General features: G+C 45.4%; 1 protein-coding gene across 3 annotated transcripts in view; it reads left to right on the top strand.

Moving 5' to 3' along the window:
* Positions 1–8,722: 8,722 nt before the first annotated feature.
* The window catches only part of PER2 (period circadian regulator 2), a 79,410-nt gene continuing 68,726 nt past the window's right edge, over positions 8,723–19,406 (top strand). For 2 of the 3 annotated variants that reach the window (XM_059730923.1, XM_019478728.2), the window contains exon 1: positions 8,746–8,795. The gene's annotated coding sequence lies outside the window, so the exon portion shown is untranslated. Of the gene's footprint in view, positions 8,796–19,406 lie in introns of all 3 variants that reach the window. The other variant, XM_014602886.3, reaches the window with a different exon arrangement.

Here is a 19,406-nt window from a genome sequence, read left to right as displayed (position 1 = left end):
CTTGGACAGAGTACACTTCACTCCCTCGTCCAAGTCACTGATGAAGACATTGAAGAGTATCGGTCCTAGGACCGAGCCCTGCGGGACTCCACTGCCCACACCCTTCCAGGTTGATACCGACCCATCTACTATGACTCTCTGGGTGTGACCCTCCAGCCAATTCGCCACCCACCGGACTGTGTAGTCATCCAAGTCACAGCCTCTTAACTTGTTCACCAGTATGGTGTGGGATACCATATCGAAGGCCTTCCTGAAGTCTAAGTATATGATGTCAACCCCTACTCCTGCGTCCAGGCGTTTTGTGACCTGGTCATAAAAAGAGACTAGATTAGTCAGGCATGATCTACCTGCTACGAACCCGTGCTGGTTTCCCCTCAGCCTTGATAATTTTTTCAAAGACTTTGCCTAGGATGGAGGTGAGACTGACTGGCCTATAGTTGCCTGGGTCCTCCTTCCTCCCCTTCTTGAAAATGGGGACCACATTGGCCTTTTTCCAGTCCTCCGGGACCTGGCCCATGCGCCACGAGCATTCAAATATTCCCACCAGTGGCTGTGCAATGACGTCAGCCAGGGCCTTCAGTACCCTCGGATGGAGCTCATCTGGGCCTGCTGACTTAAAGGCATCCAGTTCCTCCAAGTGACTCTGCACCATCTCAGGGTTTATGCATGGATGGAGGTGGACTTTCCTCTGGGGCCATAGGACACAAGACTAGGAGCAGGACTAAGCCTCAAACTGCATCAGAAGAAATTTAGATTGGAGATTAGGAAGAACTTTCTGACTATGAGGATGATTAGGCATTGGAGCAGAGAGACCATGGAATCTCAATCCCTGGAAATTTTCATGACCAGATTGGAGACGCTTGCCTGGAATGGTTTAGTCAGGGTCAGTCCTGCTTTGAACAGAGGTCTGGACTGTGAGGTCTCTTCCAGGCCTGCTTTCCTGTAATCCCGTGTCACAAGGTTCCACACAATATTAGCATTGCTAGGCGTACAAACACAATTCACAAGATGAACCCATAGATTTCAAATAGGAACCCAGTTTTAAAAACATTCTGATCTGTTGTGATCTTTCTGCATTTTTTGCAACAGAATTACTCTATTATTTTTCTGCACTCAAAAAAGATTGAAAACTTAGGAGCAGGCGTTTTTCAATGGATGCCTCAAATCCAAAATGAATGAGAACCCATGGTTTAATTGTTTTATTTTGATAATGTGGATTCACTTTTTGTCACTTACATGGTATGGTAAATGCATATCACATAAGGTTATAAATTCACCAAAATAAAAAAAAAGTTTATTATCAAAGGAAATTTAACGTTTACGTTATCAAAGGACATTTCTGATTTTCCCATCTAACATTTTGTTGAGGTGACCATATTCCTGCAAAATGTTTCAGTTTTAATTGAACTATATCTTCTGATGAAAATCTACTTTCACTTATTACCATGTTTGAACTTACACCCATCCTGCAAATGCTGAAGAACATACAGAATTTTTTACTTACAAATAGTCTCATTGAGGTCCATGTGACTATTCATGTGAGTAAAATTACATGTGTGTATAAATAAGGGTTTGTAATTACATGATCTTCAACATTAGGATTTAGATCCTTTATTCAAAGACTGATCTTCAAAATCCCTCCTAGCCGCCTATGTCTGATATATATATATTAGTGCCTACATTTTCAATATTCAAGTTTCCTAGGTATCTGAAATGTTGCTTCTGAGGTTGCTCAGATCCCCTGGCTTTTTAGCATGGTTGAGTAGCTTGGCACCTATCTCCACACTGATGCCCAGTCAGGATCCTCAGGCTAAATCCCCATAGATGCCCAATCTGGTAGGCAGACAAGGTTCTTTGGGTAAATCTGATATCTTGGGTATACTCAGAGCACATTTAAGGCACATTGACAATGAGCTCCACACACAGCAGCTCTAGCCCCTTTCATTCAAAAATTCAGCCAATAAAGTAAGAGGGGGAAAATGCATAAATAGTGCTTTGAGCAGAGGCAGGAACCCAGGCCTTATGTGTTCCAGATGAGTGTACCAATCACTAGTCTATAGAGCAGGGGTGGGCAATTATTTGGGCCCAGGGGCCACAATGGGAGTTTTGACAAATTGTCGCAGGCCAGGTCGGCACTTCCCGCCCACTGCAACAACTCACCAAAACTCCCTGTGTGGGATGGGGCCATGGGTGGAGAACAGTGTTCAGGAGCAAGACAGGCAGGGGAGGCTGGGATCCCAGGGTGGGATTGTGGGGCAGGTGGGGGGCTGCCTGGGCACACACATGTGTACACATGTGTGGGTGGGGATCTGTCTGGGCACTAGGTCCTGGGAGTAGGCCAGGTGAGGAGAGGAAGGAGGGGGTCTTGGCCCCATGTGGAGTGTCACAGGGCAGCCGCGGGCTGGATCAATTGGTGGGCACCCCCTATAGGCCCCCTCTAATCAGTTGGTGGGCCAGATCTGGCCCACAGGCCATATTTTGCCCACCCCTGCTACAGAATTATGCTCTCACTCCCTCATCCAATGCATTGTAAATTCTGTTTTGCAAGGTGGCTGTGCTTAAATGGGCAACATACAGAGTTCTTCCCCTCCCCATCCTGCCCCATGATAGGTTAGGGCACTCCCCTGGAATGTGACAGATTTGGAATGGACAGCCTCATGGTGAGGGGGGCATTGAATCTATGTGGCACCAGCTGCTCTGCCATATAAAGGACTAGAGAACCCCTCCTGTGTTTTTGAAAAGGATGGAGGAAGTTTCAGGCTGGCAATCCCAGTCTGACAGATGTGCCTGCCTGCAGTCCAGAGTTAGATGTCTAAGCCCCCCTACAACAAGGGCTAAATTTAAGACTTACTTCCCCTTCCATCATTTTCTATGAGCTACCTTTGTCAGCATCTGCTCAGCATGTTGTCTGTTGTGAAGTCTATTCTAAGATACCTGACTTCCTCCATGAATGTATAAGGGGTTTAAATGTCTTGCTCAGCAGTGGATTCTACTGCAGAGACCAGGAGCCTAAGAGTTAATTTTTGCTCTCTCGCCCTGATTTTCCAAACCCTTAAGCACATGTATAACTTTACATCATGTCCATTGTTTTCAGTATGGTGCCGCTCAGACAAAGTGATCTGACAATGCACAATTAAGTTTGCAAGGTCTCAGGGCCTTTGGTGCAATACCCTGCTACTAGATCAGTTGAAGGGGTACTGTATATTATAGGAACTGGGGTCCTGTTACTACAGTAGTAAGGTCCACCCATATAATTCTAATATTCTATGTATCTTTCTAATATTCTTCAAACAGAAGAGTTCAAGTTTCTTCTGGTTTATTCTTTTTTCTTACATACTGTAGTTGTCAACAAATAAAATTAAGAATTTAAAACAGTGAGTACAGAGAGGGGAAAACTACACTTCCCAGAGTCCTCTAAGAAACCAAACACCAGTTCTGCATCTTCAAAAAGCAGTTGGTTGTGTTGGAGCACTTCTTAAGAGACGGCTGCTTGAGTTGGAGCTCTTTAGCACTTCAGGTATGCTTAATGTATGAAGGAAGTATCTCTAAATGTGAATGACTAATTAGTTTGATAGTTTTTCTACCCTAATATGGGGTCAAAATACCTGACAGACTTTCACTGATAGGGAGAAAGCCTTCCCTTCATTTCTCTTTATGGGACTGGTAATCTTGATGTATTTTGCTCATTAGCAAAAAGGCCGTTTTGGATCTCTGAACCTTATCAGCAGTCAATGAATATTGAGAGTAACCACAAATTTGAGAGAAAGGAGTGAGAAGAGAGTAGGTGAAGTAATTAGGCAGCTTTAGAAAATAAAGAATGAGATGACTCCATCTGAAAAATATGGAAACAATATGGAAAAATATGGATTTCTTTAATCTTTTCAGTTAAAAAATTCCAAGCTCAAGAACAGTGTTTCTTTTCAATCAGTGCTGTCATAAAATTAATTACATGGAAAGTACTGAAAGTAACAAAATAGATGAGAAGACAGTTACTTGAAAGAAATAAGCCTATTTGTCTTCACTAGCTAATCGAGCTGATACAAAAAAGCCCTTAGTAATTCTGCAAAAAGCTTAAGCATTTCAAACTTGACTTCATTCCAAAGTGCTTGAAACTGCTGATTTCCACTGGTTCTAAAATGTTCACAGTATTTACAATATGTTGACATGTATCAAAAACAAAACTGAGTTGGGTTTTCTGATAAACTAATTTGGGCACCCCAATGTTAAAATATAGACAAAGCAAGATTTTCTTATGACAAAGTTTTGATAGCGTTGAAAGGTTTTTCAAATAATGTCTGTTTCTGAAACAGGCTGTTTTTCAGAATACAAAATTTGCATTTGAAGGGGGAAAAAAGACCAGTTGTACTATCTAATCTTTTTGATGCCAAAAAAAGGGTTCTGCACTGAAAAAAAACTGCCAGGGAGAGAGTTGTTACACAGCTTTCTGGATATTGCCAAAGCTATGCAACTTTAGTTATGCTGTTTCTGCTGTTAAAGGGATATAGCATGAGGATGGTAAAATAGATAAGATCTTAGGCCCTGAGCCTGCAGTAAATTGTAGTGATATGGACTACTACTCTCAGAGTAAGGTCATTTGACTCCAATGAAGTCCTGCTTAGGCAGAGAAGTCTGCCTCACATGACCTTGGGGGCCTCCAGTAGAACTGAAAGTTGGACATAGTAAAGGATTATGCCAACTCTCACAAAAGAAAAACTGTTTGTGGGTGGTGTCAGCGTGTGATTTCATAACGTTACATGGTGTGATGGAATACTTTGAGATGAACAAATGCTAGAGTCACACTGTAGATGAAAGATCCTCTGTGAAGGACACTGAGATCTGACACATTATAAATTGGCTTCAACCTGAAAGCGATGTAACTTTGTTTTTAAGACTTTCATGGAAATGTTGACTCACTGACAGTGTCCACATGTAGTATTGTTCTTTTAGAGATTTATTAAAATGTTTAAGGAATACCCTAGCTCTGAAACAGAGTAGACGAAGGTGGGAAATAAAATTGCCTGTCACTTAGTAAGGTTCTTCAAAACTTTGTTTTAATGTAAAATGTTGATTCTGTTCGCACACATTCTTAATTTTACTTGTATGAGTTGCAAAACATAAGATGTATGTGAAAGTGTTAGGAAGATCAAGGCTTTAGACATTACAACAAAACTATTTTGTCCTGCTTTATTTAGCAACCATTTTGTTTGACTGTGTTTCTAGTAAGAAAGGAGCCAATGTGGTTGTTTCTGTGCCTGTGCACTAGAATTGGTGATGATATCAGCAGGGAATGTGTGCTGCTATAGAAATAATGGACCTGATTGATCATTATTATATATCAGTGTATCAGGAGTAACTTCCTGTATTGATATGAGTGGTTGAAACCCTTAGAAAACTAAAGTGGGAAGAGACTCTACCCCAAACTTAGTACACTCTGCAGCAAAGCAAGAGGAGACTCATATGTCATATTTTAAAGTAGTAAATGACTTTTTTCAGTTTACTTTTAAATAATTCGGCGACAAAAGGCAGTGCATAAAGGGAAAGGGAGGAGTTTAAAACTGGACAGTATTCCTCAGATGTTTATAGCCGAAGTCAAAATAATTGAGTGGCATCCCTTTAAAATTAGTATGATCTAGTGATGCTTTTAGATGTCTGGAAAGCTATTATTAACAAGCTTGCTCCATGCAAGAAATATCCCTCTACTTCCCCAAAAAGTTGACTGCTTTAAAGTAACCTTAAGTCTGAGGATTTAAGTTCACACAGACCAAGACATTTAGAAGTTAAAGTTCCCACAACACGTTAACATAGGCATGCTCTCCGGAACTTTTAGTTAATATTTGCTTATCTACCTGAGAACAAACCAAAAATTAGATCTGCATAGGTATACCTCTGCATCCACACAAACCTAGATGAAGAAATTGTGCTTCCCACTGTCCTTTGGAATTAAATCCATTACAGAATGTTACTTATATCATAGAAAATGCCTACTTATTACTGAAATATCAGAGCACCTAATGCACAATAATGAATTTAGCTTTAATACCCTCATGAGGTGGGGAAGTAGTATTAACCTCATGTTACAGACAGAGATTGAAAGTACTGGTTGATTTTTTTTTTCTGTTGCTGCCCAACTAATGCAGCCATTCCACCTGTGAAAGTGAGCGTAAAGACTGCTGTCATACCAGATTGCTCCACTCTTGCAGGTGATAGTCTTAGACACCTGCTCACTTCTCTTTTCACAGATGTAAATATTTACACAATGTGCCTTTCAGCTCTAAACTTCTATGAATCTGTGGGAGTAGGCCCTGTGTATGTCATTCATCCTCTGAGCCACTCTGAACTCCAGCCAACCTCCAAAGATGATGGGGACCAAGAGGGCAGGCAGCACCTCTGTTGGGCTCCTACGTGATTGTAAGTCTCATGTTCTCCATCTGCAACAGCTAAGGAGATGGAAGGGATGGTGTGTTCTACCTGCTAAGGGGAATTAAATGAGCAGCCCATTTAAATGCAGGTAACTTGAAGTAATACATGAGCAAAGCCTTGAATGCTGGACACTTCACAATCTGTATTTAAGACACAATTTATTTTGACAAGGTGTAAACTGAACAGCAGATGAGCCACATGCTGACTGGGGGGTGTAACAGGGAACCCTAGCCCTGTCACCCGAAGACAGGTCTGCTCCTTTAAGGCCTGAACTTTCTGGGTGTGGAGTACTGGTGAGGAATGGGGTTAAAGGCCGAACCTGTCCAGCTAGTCAGCTGACCAGAAGGGGCAGGCCAGGACTATAACCCTGGGCAGAGTGGCAGTGAAGGCCAGCAGCCAAGGGGGAAGGAGAGCATCTCAGAGCTCCAGGAAGAGGCTTGGTGGGCAGTCCAAAGCCAGGAAGAGGGGAACTATGGAAGCCCCAGAGAAATGACAGCCGCACCGCAGCAAGGACTGGAGCTGATGGTGGGGAGCTGAAACACGAACCCTGCAAATGCAAGCTGACATACCGCTTTCCTTACTCACATTTGTGGGTGGCAGATATTGCCCAGGGATGGGACTGTTTATTTTTCTTTTGGTTATCAAATAACACCAGTGGTTTGGGCGAGGCTATTAGGGGAAGGAGGAGGCCTCCTTTTTGGGGCCCACTATGGAGCGGAGACCCTGGTGCCAGTGAGGACGTGGTTTTTGGGGGTACATAGACCCCGGTGCTAGTGGGGGTGTAGGATTTTAGGGTGCACTGACCCTGGCACCTGAAAACATGATCTTAAAAAGACTGGGGAGTTCTGGTGCACCTAGGGTGCAATTTTATTTATTTTTTTGTTGGACTGGGAGAGTGCAAGTTTGGGGCTGTCCCCTGGCCTTGAGCTTGTGCCCCCTTGGTTGTGGGGCTGGTGGCTGGGCCTCTGGGACAGTGGGGCCAGCCTCTAGATTGGAGCAGGAAAGGGGGTCACAAGCCACAAGACACTGGAAAAGGCTAGAGCCTTGGAGTCAAACCCTGTGTGGTGGGTTTAGACGGGGAGGCCTAGCTAGAGAAAGACAAGGGTCAGGCCCATGTAGACAAAAGGCCCCAACATACAAAAAAGTATGACAGGCAGTCTCCCGCTCGCAAGAACATCATCATCATAATTTTCTATCGAGACGTGGCAGGCGAGAAGAGGGCGGGACATAAGAACTTCAAGGAAGACTCCAAGGGTGCCCCACGTAAGGTGCGGATTACCAGAGAAGATGGCCCTGGGGAGGGCGACCTGTTACAGGGGGAACCCTGCTCTTCCGCAAGAGGGCTGCATTTTGTAACTTTGCAGACAGGAGCACTTCTAGTCTCAGTGTGTGGACCCAGTAGGGCACGGTTCGTTGAGGAGATAGGATATTATTAAACCAATGGAGTAGCTGGAATAAAGTTCTTAACAAGCTTTGGGGCACAGCCCAGGGTCTACCTCACTGAGTCTAACTGTGAATAGTTGGCAGGGTGCGGCAGAGTCACGAGCTTGCCTGTTTCTCCCGCAAACTCTTGATCCTGCACCTGACCGACCCCAGCCTGGCAGGCAAGCTGCTTGAGCCCCTGCCGACAAACTCGGGTGACGGCGGGAGCAATGGCCGTGGCCCAAGGGCCCGGAGCCCCCTCCTGCTGCCGGCAAACGAGTGTGTGTCCGCAGCTCCGGAGCAGTTGCTGCTGCTGTTGCTTCACCCGCCGCGCTGCCCTTGGGCTGGAGGGAGCCTGGCCCCGGGCGGCGGGGCGGGGGCGGGCGAGCGAGCTCCTCTGCCTCATGTCCCTGAGGGGCCGGAGCCCGGCCAGGCCCGGCTGCCCCGCACCGCACCGCACCTGCATCCGCGGGACCGCGTCGGCGCCGGGCCAGTGCCCGGGTCACCAAGCAACGGAGGGGCAGAGAGGCGGGGCCGCCCGAGACGTCAGTAACAGCAGGGGGGGGGCCTATCGGGGCCACCAAGGCCGTGACGTAATCCCTGCCCCCCAGCCGCGCTCTGCTCTGCCCCCCACCTCCGCAAGCAGGTCCCCGCGCGGGTGAGCTGAGCTGAGCCGGGCCGGGCCGGGCCGGGCCGGGCGGAAAAGGAAGGTGCGATGGAGGGGACGCTCCGGCGCTGACCCCGCTCCTGGAAACATGGTGTCGCACGTGAGGCTTATGTAAAATGAAGGACACTCCCCGCAGCCAATGGGGGCGGGGGGCGGCCCAGCCCCGCCCCTTCCGCATGCAGATGAGGCGTCGGCAGAGCCAATAGGCGACGTGGGGGCGGGTTCTGTGGCCGCGGTCACGTTTCTGACTGTATGAAGTGGGATCTGTGGCGAGCGGCGAGGGCTGGTGAGTGCGCGCGGGGGCTCCCGGAGCCGGGCCGGGCCGGAGCGGGGCCTGCCTGGGGGCGCGGGGTCGGGGTGCGACAGGGCCCACGCGGCCGCTGCTGGGGGTCCGCGCCCTAGAGGCGGCGCGGGGCTGCGGAGGGCTCGGCCGCGGGGGCGGGGCTGAGTGGCCGCGTCCTTCCCGGCCTGGAGATGCTCTGTCCCCCGCGGGCGGCCGCTCCCGCTGCTGCGCTTTCTAACCAGCCTGTCCGCGTGTGCGAGCGCCGGGCGCAGTCGGGTGGGTCCTGCCGCCCGCCGTCGCCTCGGGGAAGGAAGCGGCTCAGACAGATGGTGCCGCCGGGTGCGGGCAGAGGGCGGCAGCAGCTCTGCCGAGACGCTGGCTTAGCAGGATGTCAAAGGAAATTTGCGTTGTTAAGTTCCCGAGGGCTCGGGCTGCCCCGTGTGTTTTTGTCTCTAAAACGCGTAACTCCGAGCTCTGCGGTCACACGCGTGTGAGCGCTTCCCCGGGCGCCGCCTGGCACTCGGGTTAGTCCGGGCCTCGCCGTGCGGCACTGCTGCATGCACCGCCTGGCCCGAGCTTGAGCAGGAGACGAATGCTGCTTAAAAGCCCAGGGCACTGCCAGTGCTGGCCTGTTTGCCATCCTGAAACCAGCCCCTCACTTTCAACTGGTTGAATTGCTTGACAGCTGTTTTCCATTCACTGTGCTTATAGGGAGTGCATTTACAATAATGGTTAGGATGTGACTGCATGACAGCAGAGGTTCTCAACTTTTTTTTATTATTATTCCTGAGGCAGCCCTCTTGGTTTTCATGAACTTATAGGTTGCAGAGGGAAAAGTAGAGCGATTCTCCTGTTGTAAAGAGCTGAGACTACAGTAGGTCGGATTGTTTTGGGCGTTACAGATTCCTATTTTAAATCTGGGTTTATTTTCTGATTCATACAGAGGTGTTTGCACACCTAAGAGTGCTAATATTGTGTGACACCCTTCAAAGGATCTCACAGCAGCCTGGTCAAGAATCATTGAGCGAAGTGGTGGTTTTGTAAACCTAAGTGAAGCCAGAAGCCTGGCCTTAAAACATTATGCTTCTAGTCTGAGGAATGGGAATTTGCCCTGTTAACACAAAGCAGATTTCAAAGTTGTTCCTGTCTGTGAAGCCAGAGACTTTGAAGTGAGGGGACATCTATGTGCACAGAAGACTTGGCCTTTATCACTTATTTGTATTATGAGTGTTCCCCTGCATCCCATGAGGACCCACTCATTATTCCAGTTACTGTACAAACAACATAGGAAGCATAGGTGACGTGTAAAGGGGGTATGGGGGGCATGTGCCCCTCCCCTGAGATTGGCCACCTTCGGCTTCTGTGTGGTCACTGCTCGTCACCCCTTCCCTCGCCAGCATCTGTGAGTGGTCCCCGCTTACCACCTCCCACCCCCCTTGCTGCCAACACTGCTATTGGCACCTGCAGGTGGTCCCTGCTTGCTGCTGTGGTGCCCTTCCCCCCCCTCCCCCCCCAGTCTCAGGAGGCACCAGTTGTTTATGATAGGAAGTACCTTGAAAAGCAGAGGGTCTAAGTCAGGGGTGGGAAAAATACTGCCCATGGACTATATCTAGTCTGCCAAGGGAATTTGTTCTGCCTGCAATGGGTCCTTCTGTCCTGCCTGTCCCAGGGGCAGGGGGCAGCCCAAGCTGTAGTGCACGTGGCCTATACTGCTGCCCCCAGGTGCGCAGCAGGGCTGGGGTGGTGTGGTGGCCTGACATGCTTCCTGGCTGTCACTGCCCTGGACCTGGACCTGGGCACCCCAGCCCGTCCACCCCACACTCACCATTGCGGGTGGGACCTGTGCGGGCAGGGCAAATGGCTGGGCAGATGGGATGGGGCTGTGGACAAGCAGGAGGCAGAGCTGGGATCACAGGGCAGGATCATGAGGTAGTAACAGTGAGGGCCTGGGGTCAGGGGTAGAGCCGTAATCTGGCCACATCTCTGATGGGTCTTTGTCCGTTCCCTTGTGCAGCAGTGTTTTACTAGGGTACTTTCTCCAGATCTGAGGGTTTGAGAAAGGAGAGGGTGGATTGGCCAGGGGATGAGACTTAACATAGATAAGGCCAACGTTTGATTTCCACACCCTTCTCTAGAGCCACAGCCTGTCTACCAGAGGTTGATAGTGCAGATGCCATCTTGTGTAGGTATTTACACACTATACAGTGCTGATTCTGTTTGGTACCTTTAAAAGGAGCCTCCTGCTACCATTGTTGAGAACCAGGGAGTTACAGAGTAGACAATGACTGAAGGATTCTGTGTACAGAAGCCATTTATATAGTTAACAGATATGCAGATTAATTTGATGTAAGCTGTAGGTAACAAAGTTGGACTGGCATTGTTTAATGCAGTTTAGTGAATTATGCATTTATCTGCCATGCATACCAGTGTGTTGCATTTTTTTTATTTATTATTTTTCACTCAGTAATCTAATGACCAGGGTGTTTCATACTTAAATAAACAAAAAAGACCTCTTGCCTCCTTTCTACCACAAAGGTCCTTCTTTTTAAAAAATAAGGCTTTGTTTTTGTTTACTGTGGTTTCAAATAACACACAATGCTATTATTACTGAAATAGTGTGGAAGGGGGCATTGTCTGTGTGCGTTTGATCATTTAATAAACTCATTTTTGCTATTCTTCATCTACTTCATGTAGACCTCATAAAATAGAAAGAGAAGGAACCTGTAAGGGCTTCCAGAACGGAACTTGTTGAAAGGACTTGAGTGGCATCTTAGGCTGTTTGTTTGTTTTTATTACACTTATAAATTGACTAGATTTCAGTTGTCAGTGTGTCTTGAACCACCGAGTATGTTTGCAGGTGACATTACTCAAAGCAATAAATAGCTCTGCGTCTGCTTCTAAAGGATGTTGAGGACAAATCCTCAAGGACACTATGATAATTTTGACAGTGAGGCCATAAGTGTGTGTTGAAATGCAAGTAAGTTAAAATTTGGATGTGGAGCTTTGCCAGACCAGAACTTGTTGTGACAGGTTCAGTCATACCAGCAAAGACTTGCTTTACTTGGATCCTGATTCTTTATTAGTAGAGTTAAGAAAGTATTGAGTGTAGGCCTCAATAGGGTATAAAAATCAAGTCTTTAAAAAGCCAGGAGTTAAAACATAAACTAAGTTATTTGTCAGTTAATGTGTTAACCTCTTCAAAAATAATAGTGAAATATGTTATTAAAATTGTGTCTGCATGTGCAAGAAGTACTAGGAATTAATGTCTGCCTTCCCTTGAATTAAACTTTAAAATTAACTTTTCACGGAAACTGTTATACAAGTGAAGGTGACCAAAATTGTTGTTGTTAAAACTCTGCCAATTTCTTAAGTGTAAATAAGAAAGCAGAGGCTTGTGTCTCCCAGCAGAGGTCGTTTTATTGCTAGATCCCATTTGGGTGTTTTGGGTGCTACTAAAATGAGTGACAGTCTGAGTTTTGATTAGAAACTTAATCTCATCATAGTGATGATTTCCTCTGAATAGAATTATATTTCATTTGTTTAATGTCTTAGCTAAAAACTGGTAAATAAGTGTGGATATATCCTGAATGTGACCTGGCTTTTTCTCTGATTTCTTATCTGATGACCAGAAAGTCTAAATTGCATAGTCTAGGTTGATACAGTATTTAAAAGAAACTAGTTACTTTCTATGTTTTCATTTTGTTTTGTTTAAATGCACTTTTAGAAGTCTAAAAAGAGCTTTTCAGTAACACAAAGCACCTTTTTTCCGGTCAGTCATTTGTTTAATTCACAGTACCTTTACACTACTGTCTCAAGAGCTGTTCTAATAGGCCCATGTTAAAAGGGAACAGCGTGATCATTTGAAACTGTTGTGTGCTTGTGCCAAATATTATACTATAGAAAAGTTCCTATTTCCAGAACTGCCTGGTTACCTAGTAATTATAATGCATAGTAACATAACAATTCAGATGTTATAAAAAACTTGTCCTTCAGATTTTGATTCAATGAAGTAAATCCATAGAGGGTTATTTTGGGTTTTGTTGTTGGGTTTTTTTTGGGGGGGCAGGGGTTACCATGTTGCAATTTTAGATTCTGCATGCAGAGTATACACAAGAAGCACTGTTGGTTCTGAAAAGTAGCTTGAACATTTTAGAAGCTGAATTGTGTTATTAGATGTACTATCTGATCTCATCTGTGTGTGAGGGAGAATTGTCTACCTGTGCTGGACTTTGTATTACAGTTTTATTTTTTGTTACACTGTATTCAAGGTAGCAAAGGAAATTTGACATGGGAGAATATGATGATGTTACATTTTTTTTGTTTGATTTAATGTTTAAGGGTCCAGAACTTTTTCACCGCCATTACAATATCCATTTCAAACTCATTTTTGTTCATAATGAAGTCCCTTGATTTATTAAATTGGAGATGCCCTATGTGCAGCCTTGGCTGCAGATCAAATATGTCATTCAGTGGTAGGGAAGGTGTGGCTTCCCTGGGAAACAGACTGTTCTCTTGTCTTCTTCTTCAGCTTCAGGCAGGCAATTTTTTTTTCCTAGCTGTAGGAAAAAAATACAGGGGACAGAAAAAGATGGTCTCCAGGCTGTCTGGGATTCTCCTCCTCATAGTTACTCTTTGTGCCCTAACTGGGAAATAATTGGATACTTCAAGTCTCCTTTGACTTGCTGCTGATTAAGTACCTGCCTGAAGATATTCCTCTGCTGCGAAGAGCCAAGGCCAAACAAATGTGTGTGTTAGGACATGGTTTCTTGTAGCCCCCTTTTTATGAGTAGTATCAACATCTCATCAGGGCCATGTCCTCAGTTTGACAGTAGAGCCCTGCTTTTTGTGCGCGTCTAATCCAGAGGATTAAATGATCATTGAGTTTCTTTCCAGTCCTGTGGTTCTGTAGATGTACCCAAGCTATTAAACTGCCTGATTGGGGAGCTGAGATCAGTCCGATGTAGTCTAGTTGTGGCAGCACAGAGTTTACCATGGGCTAGTTTACTTTTTCTCCAGGAGGTTTTGCAGTGCTGAGTGAGCTCTATGCTGCTATAGCTGGACTGAAGTAATGCCAGGACTATACCTTGGTAAGGGAGTTTTGTCTCTTAATGATACATCTGTCCATCTCTTACCTGAACTGCAAGTTCGTATAGTCTTTTTTTTTTTTCCTATGGGATCACAAGCCAAGGAAACAAATGGCTTGCCTTGTTGCAAAGATGACCAAAGATATTTTGTTATAGACCTTTAATTTCCGCATCAAAATGTTATAAAAATTTGCATACAGGTAGCACCGGTAATTCTGGTTGGAAAACCTTGCTTCTCCAATTTTATTGAGTACAAAGACTTCCCATCTGCTTTTCATCCAAAAGGGAGGTGATATTACAAGTGTCATTCATGCCTCAGAATCCAGATAATCTGTGTAGTTTCCTGGCTATTAAACCCCTGAAACCAAAGGGAAGGTGCAGAAACTATAATGTCCATAATTTTTTGTCTTCCAAGAAGAAGCTTAGCAGCTCAACTTCAACCTGGCCCCTGAATGTGCTGTCAGTTGATACTAGGAAAAGGGTTTCATTATTGTATCTGCATGAGTACCACAGATTTTTGAAATTCTTAGAGATGGACTTGATTGATGCCTGGCAGTTCAAGCATTTGGAGATCAAGGGTATTTGACAAAGCAGCAGCTTGGTTCAGCAGGCAGGTAGTAGATTTCATCTTTTCAGGTGTCCAGAATTTTGAAAGTTACTTCTGTTGTCATTGTGTTTTGGGAGGACTTGGTTCTTCTCTGAGATTTTACCTTGCTTCCAGTGTCATTAGGGCTCCTCTGTTGGAACAAGTCATGACGTTACTTTCTAAGCATTACAAATAAAGCCTTTTTGATAGCAACCAGTTCTTAGGTTATCGTAGATGGGAGATCTTTTTCCTGAAGCCACAATACTGCACCTTCTTAAAATGTAAAGTGGTGCTCGGAACTAACGATGCCTTAATAATAAAGGTTAACTCCAGGATTTAAGGGCTGTTGGAAACTGCCGTTCTGGTCAGGTTTGTGATGTCCCAAAGGGAAACTTAAAGCTGTGGAGACATCAATCATGTATCTTTAGGGTGCATGTTCACTGCACAACTTTAATTCAGAAACTCAAATGTGCTTTTCTGCTGTTATCCCATGTCCAAGGAAAAGAAGCCTTACATTACCTTGACCACCTGGAAGCTTCTAGTTGTAGAATACAAGTACCAATATCAGAGCTCACTTCCTTGGAGCTGTTGTTACTTCATGGGAAGAAAAATAGTGCATTTCATATTATAAGGATATACATAAAGCAGCCATAATTACTGATACCATCCCTAGATTCTACAGGCTGAACAGTGAGGCATCTGATGCTGCCTTTGGTCTATGGGTGCTTCTCATTACAGTAACTCAGTAAATGTTAGAGGAACGTTTTTTGTTCTTTTATTTTTTATCCCATTTCACAACTATGTATAGTTGTATATGCTTTTCAAGCGGGTACTTCTGTGAAAGTCCAAATGTTATCATAGGAAAGTAGGGCTGGAAGAGACCTTACAAGGTCATCTAGTCCAGTCCCCTGCTCAAGGCAGAATCATCCCTGACTAAACCATCCCAGCTAAGCATCTGTCTAACCTGTTCTTGAAAACTTCCAAAGGTAGAGATTCCACAGTTTCTCTAAGTAGCCTGTTCCAAGCATGACTGTGCTTGTAATCAGAAAGTTCTTCCTAATCTCTAATTTAAACTTTCTTTGCTGAAGCTTGAGGCCATTGTTCCTAGTCCTGTTCCATGTGGCCACAGAGCAAAAGTCCATCTCCATCCTATAGTTCTAACAGCCTTTCCTTTCAAGTCTTGCCTTTCAGGCCCCCATTCATTTTTCTTGGTCTGTGTTGGACTCTTTCCAGTCTGTCCACATTATTCCTTAAGTGTAGAGTCTAAAATTGGTCATAGCACTCACAGGTGAGGCTGCACCAGTGCTGAATAGAACAAAAGTATTGTTTCCCTTCATTTGTAAGTGACAGTCCTGTTAATATAACCCAGTACACTATTGGCTTTTTTGTTTTGCAACAAGAGCAAGCTGCTGGCTCAGATCCATTGCAACCGCCCCCATTAATTTCTCCAAATCAAATTTGAAGTCTCCAAATCGATTCGAAGAGATTTGAAAACTCAGCCATAGATACGGCTTTATTTTTTTTTTTTTCTACATACCTCAAGGTACCAGGCGTGGCTTGTGAACTCTGAGATGGTGGAGAGGATGAAGCATTCCATGGGAGCGTGGTGGAGGTCCCCCATGCGCTCAGCAGCAGACCCGGAAGCAGACCAGAAGTACTTTCGGTCCACTTCTGGGTCTGCCATGGAGTGCACTGGGAGCCCTCCACACCCTCCCCCCGGCTCAGAGACTGGTGCCTCCTGGGTCTGGGGGGGGTACTGGGGGTCCCCCTGTGGCCAATTGCCAGGCCACGGGGCGGGTCCCCTGTGTGCTCAGCGGCAGACCCGGAAGTGGACCAGAAATACTTCCAGGCCACTTTTGGGTCCACTGCTGAGCGTGAGGGGGGACCCCCTATGATCCTGTAGGATACTCCATCTGCCCCACTATCTCAGCGTTTACAAGCTGCGCCTAGTACCTCAAGGTATGTAGAAAAACCATACAAAGCTGATCTCTGATTCTCCGAATCAGAATCGAATCTTCAGATTGGGCTGAATTGAATCGAGACAGTGATTCAAGTCAGCGAATCAAATCACTATCCCCCAGATAGGGCCATATCTGAATTGTATACTATCCTCTTTGCACACCCCTACCCATCATCCAAGTTATTAGTGAAGGTTTTAAAAAATACTGAACTCATGATAGACTCCTGGGGACCCCCACTTGTTGGCTCCTTCCAACAGTTTGTGGACTTTATAACAAACTGCAGATTTCATTGCAAACGCAAATAGAGGCAGTCCTTGGACTTGCGACACAATTGGTTCCTGAAAACTGCGTCTTATGTCGAAACGTTGTAACTCGGAGCCAATTTTCTCATACAAAACAATGTTATAAATGGGGGGATCAGTTCCTGAACCAAGGCCGGATACCCTATTTTCACCAAAAATACTCCAGAATTTTGTACTCGATCAGTTATACATGAGTAATATAGCTACATTAATATATTTATATTGTAAATAGCAATCATATCGATTTGGAAGGACTTCTTTGAGGTGACTGCTGGACTTTTTGAAGGGCTCTTGGTTGGAGTCTTCTCAGGAGTCTTGGCTGCAGGTTTTTCTGGAGTCTTGTCTGCTTTTTTAAAGAAAGTGTCCAAGGAAGTTTGGACAGATGTTCTCCAGGGAGATGAGTGACTCAGCAAACTTGTTCGCTGGCATGGCATTGCATTGGATCAAGTATTGTAAGTCGAAACTGGCAATGTGAAGTTGAAACAGGATGTCAATTTATAAACGTTGCAAGTGTGAAATGTTGTAACTCAAAACGTTGGAAGTCGAGGATTGCCTGTAGGAACATTTACTTGCACTTGACCTGGAAATTTCTCTTTTTTGGTGGGGGAGGGTGGGGGGAGTAATGCAATCACAGGTTCATTCTTTTCTAAATAGTCATAGTAATTCCTTTCTTTTCCCAAATAATTGAATTCCATGATTTCCTGCAGGATAGTTTTGTGTGGTCTGAATTTATCTCTGAGATCTAGAGTAGGCTGAGATGTCCTAGATCAGTGGGGACCAACTTCTTTGGCAAGAGTGCCATAAGGATGCCCCATACCCTCTCTGGGTGCCACTGATCCTTTTCCCCTGCCAAATCTATTGCTCTGTCTTCTGCTCCCTGCCTTATCTGCTGAGTGTTCCCTACTCTCCCCTCCCCCCCCCCCCAATCTGCTGCATGCCACACAGGCTGTCTGTGCCATTTGTGGCACACATGCCACAAGTCAGCCACCCCTGGCCTAGGCTACAGCAGTGTTTCAAATTACGATGTCTCAGAAGTAGAGCCACATATGCAATGAGTGTGATCTAGGTCCAAAGCTGCATTCAGTTTTCTGAATTTGTTGATAATGTTACTTCAAAAATAAAAGAAACTTCAGGTAGAGGAGTTTTTCTATTATGAAGTGAAGGTAGATGTATTTGGGATTTAGGAGCAGTGCATTTGTTACACTGCAAAGCTTGACTGAGATCATTGGTAGCATACAGTGTGAGTAATAGGATTATGTTGCTGCCTACACTTTATATTCATTATAACTGTGATACAGGAAGGAAAGGTAAAGTATTAGCACCACCTCTGCATATGACATTTGCTGCTTTTTCCACTTTTTCCTGTGTTTTATCCCTGGCGTGTCTTCTTTTGGCTTCTATGCCCCACCTACTAATTTCTTTGCTTCTTCTGTCTTGGTTCTTGTTAGCTTCTTCTCCTCCCATCCCAGTTTCCCTCTGTTTATAATGTCTTTTATAATGTGCAAAGCAGTTTTATATTGTTCATTTTTCTTTAGACACTGCACAGTGCCTACTCAGTTTCCCTTTTCAGTACACTATGACTAATCCTATTAATTTACCTTGTGTGTGGAGTGCTGTAGCTACTACTGGCATCAAGCCAGAATGTTATGTTTTAAATTGATGACGCAAGGGCTGGAAGAATATACTGATTGATTGGGCTAGGAGTTTGACAAGTATGTGCTAGTTCCTCTAAACACCTCATCACCTTTATAGGAACATCTTGCCATGCACACTTTTGTTTAAAACATCTAGGTAGTTGAAATATCAAATTTTGCTGCTAGCAATATTGAAAGTCCAGTTTTCTACTTAGTGTTCAGATGGGAAAAGACCCTCTTTCCTAGAGAAGGATGACTTGGAGATTGAAGTGTTGTTGTGGGACTTTAAAACCGTTCCTCTGGTTCCTGGTCTGTTATGGGCCTCCTGTGTGACCCAAGTTATGGACATAGGAACAGTTTGCCTTGGGGTAAAATAATGGGACTTGACTGTCATCTATTCTGTGGTAACTGCCTGTGGGCTTGCTCTGATCACACGATAAGTGGAAGCTCCTCTATTAATTTCTACTTTACCACAGAGTAAATGCATGCCCATGGAAATTACTGTAGAGCAGAGGTTCTCAACTAGGAATCCATGACCAGGTTTCAGGGGAGCTGTGTATTTGGCACATTTATGATCTCTGAGGCCAGCTGGGGCAGCCCATGTCTGGGCTGAGCCTCCTTCTGCTGCCAGGTTCATGGAAAGGAGAAAAATGTCAGAAACCATGCATTTCCCCTTTCAGGCTGGCAGTATTCCAGCCTGCAAGGGGCTGCTTGGAGCTGGGGGGAGCAGAAAGAGGCCAGTCTGGCAGGGGGCACCACATGTATGTGTGTGCATGTGCCCACATGCACATGGGAGCCAGGCAGTGGTGGGGAGCAGCTCCCATAGCTCACTGCAGGTAAGTTGGGGGTGGGGGGCATAGGTGGTGGCAGGGGACACATTCCTTCCCCACCCCCCTGCTTCCTTCCAATTTGCCATGCCTCCTCCATCCCATACCTCGCTCCCTGCTGTGGGTTGAAAGTGAAGGGTACTGGCAGAGCCAGGGGGCTGGGGGTTGGGAGTGCGAGGGCAGGGCAAGTCCAAAAAGATTGAAAACCACTGTTGTAGAG

Source organism: Alligator mississippiensis, chromosome 7 (assembly GCF_030867095.1).
Source record: "Alligator mississippiensis isolate rAllMis1 chromosome 7, rAllMis1, whole genome shotgun sequence".
NCBI classification, from domain to species: domain Eukaryota; kingdom Metazoa; phylum Chordata; order Crocodylia; family Alligatoridae; genus Alligator; species Alligator mississippiensis.
Note: the sequence above shows the minus strand (reverse complement) of the source record. Positions and strands in the feature narration are given on the sequence as shown.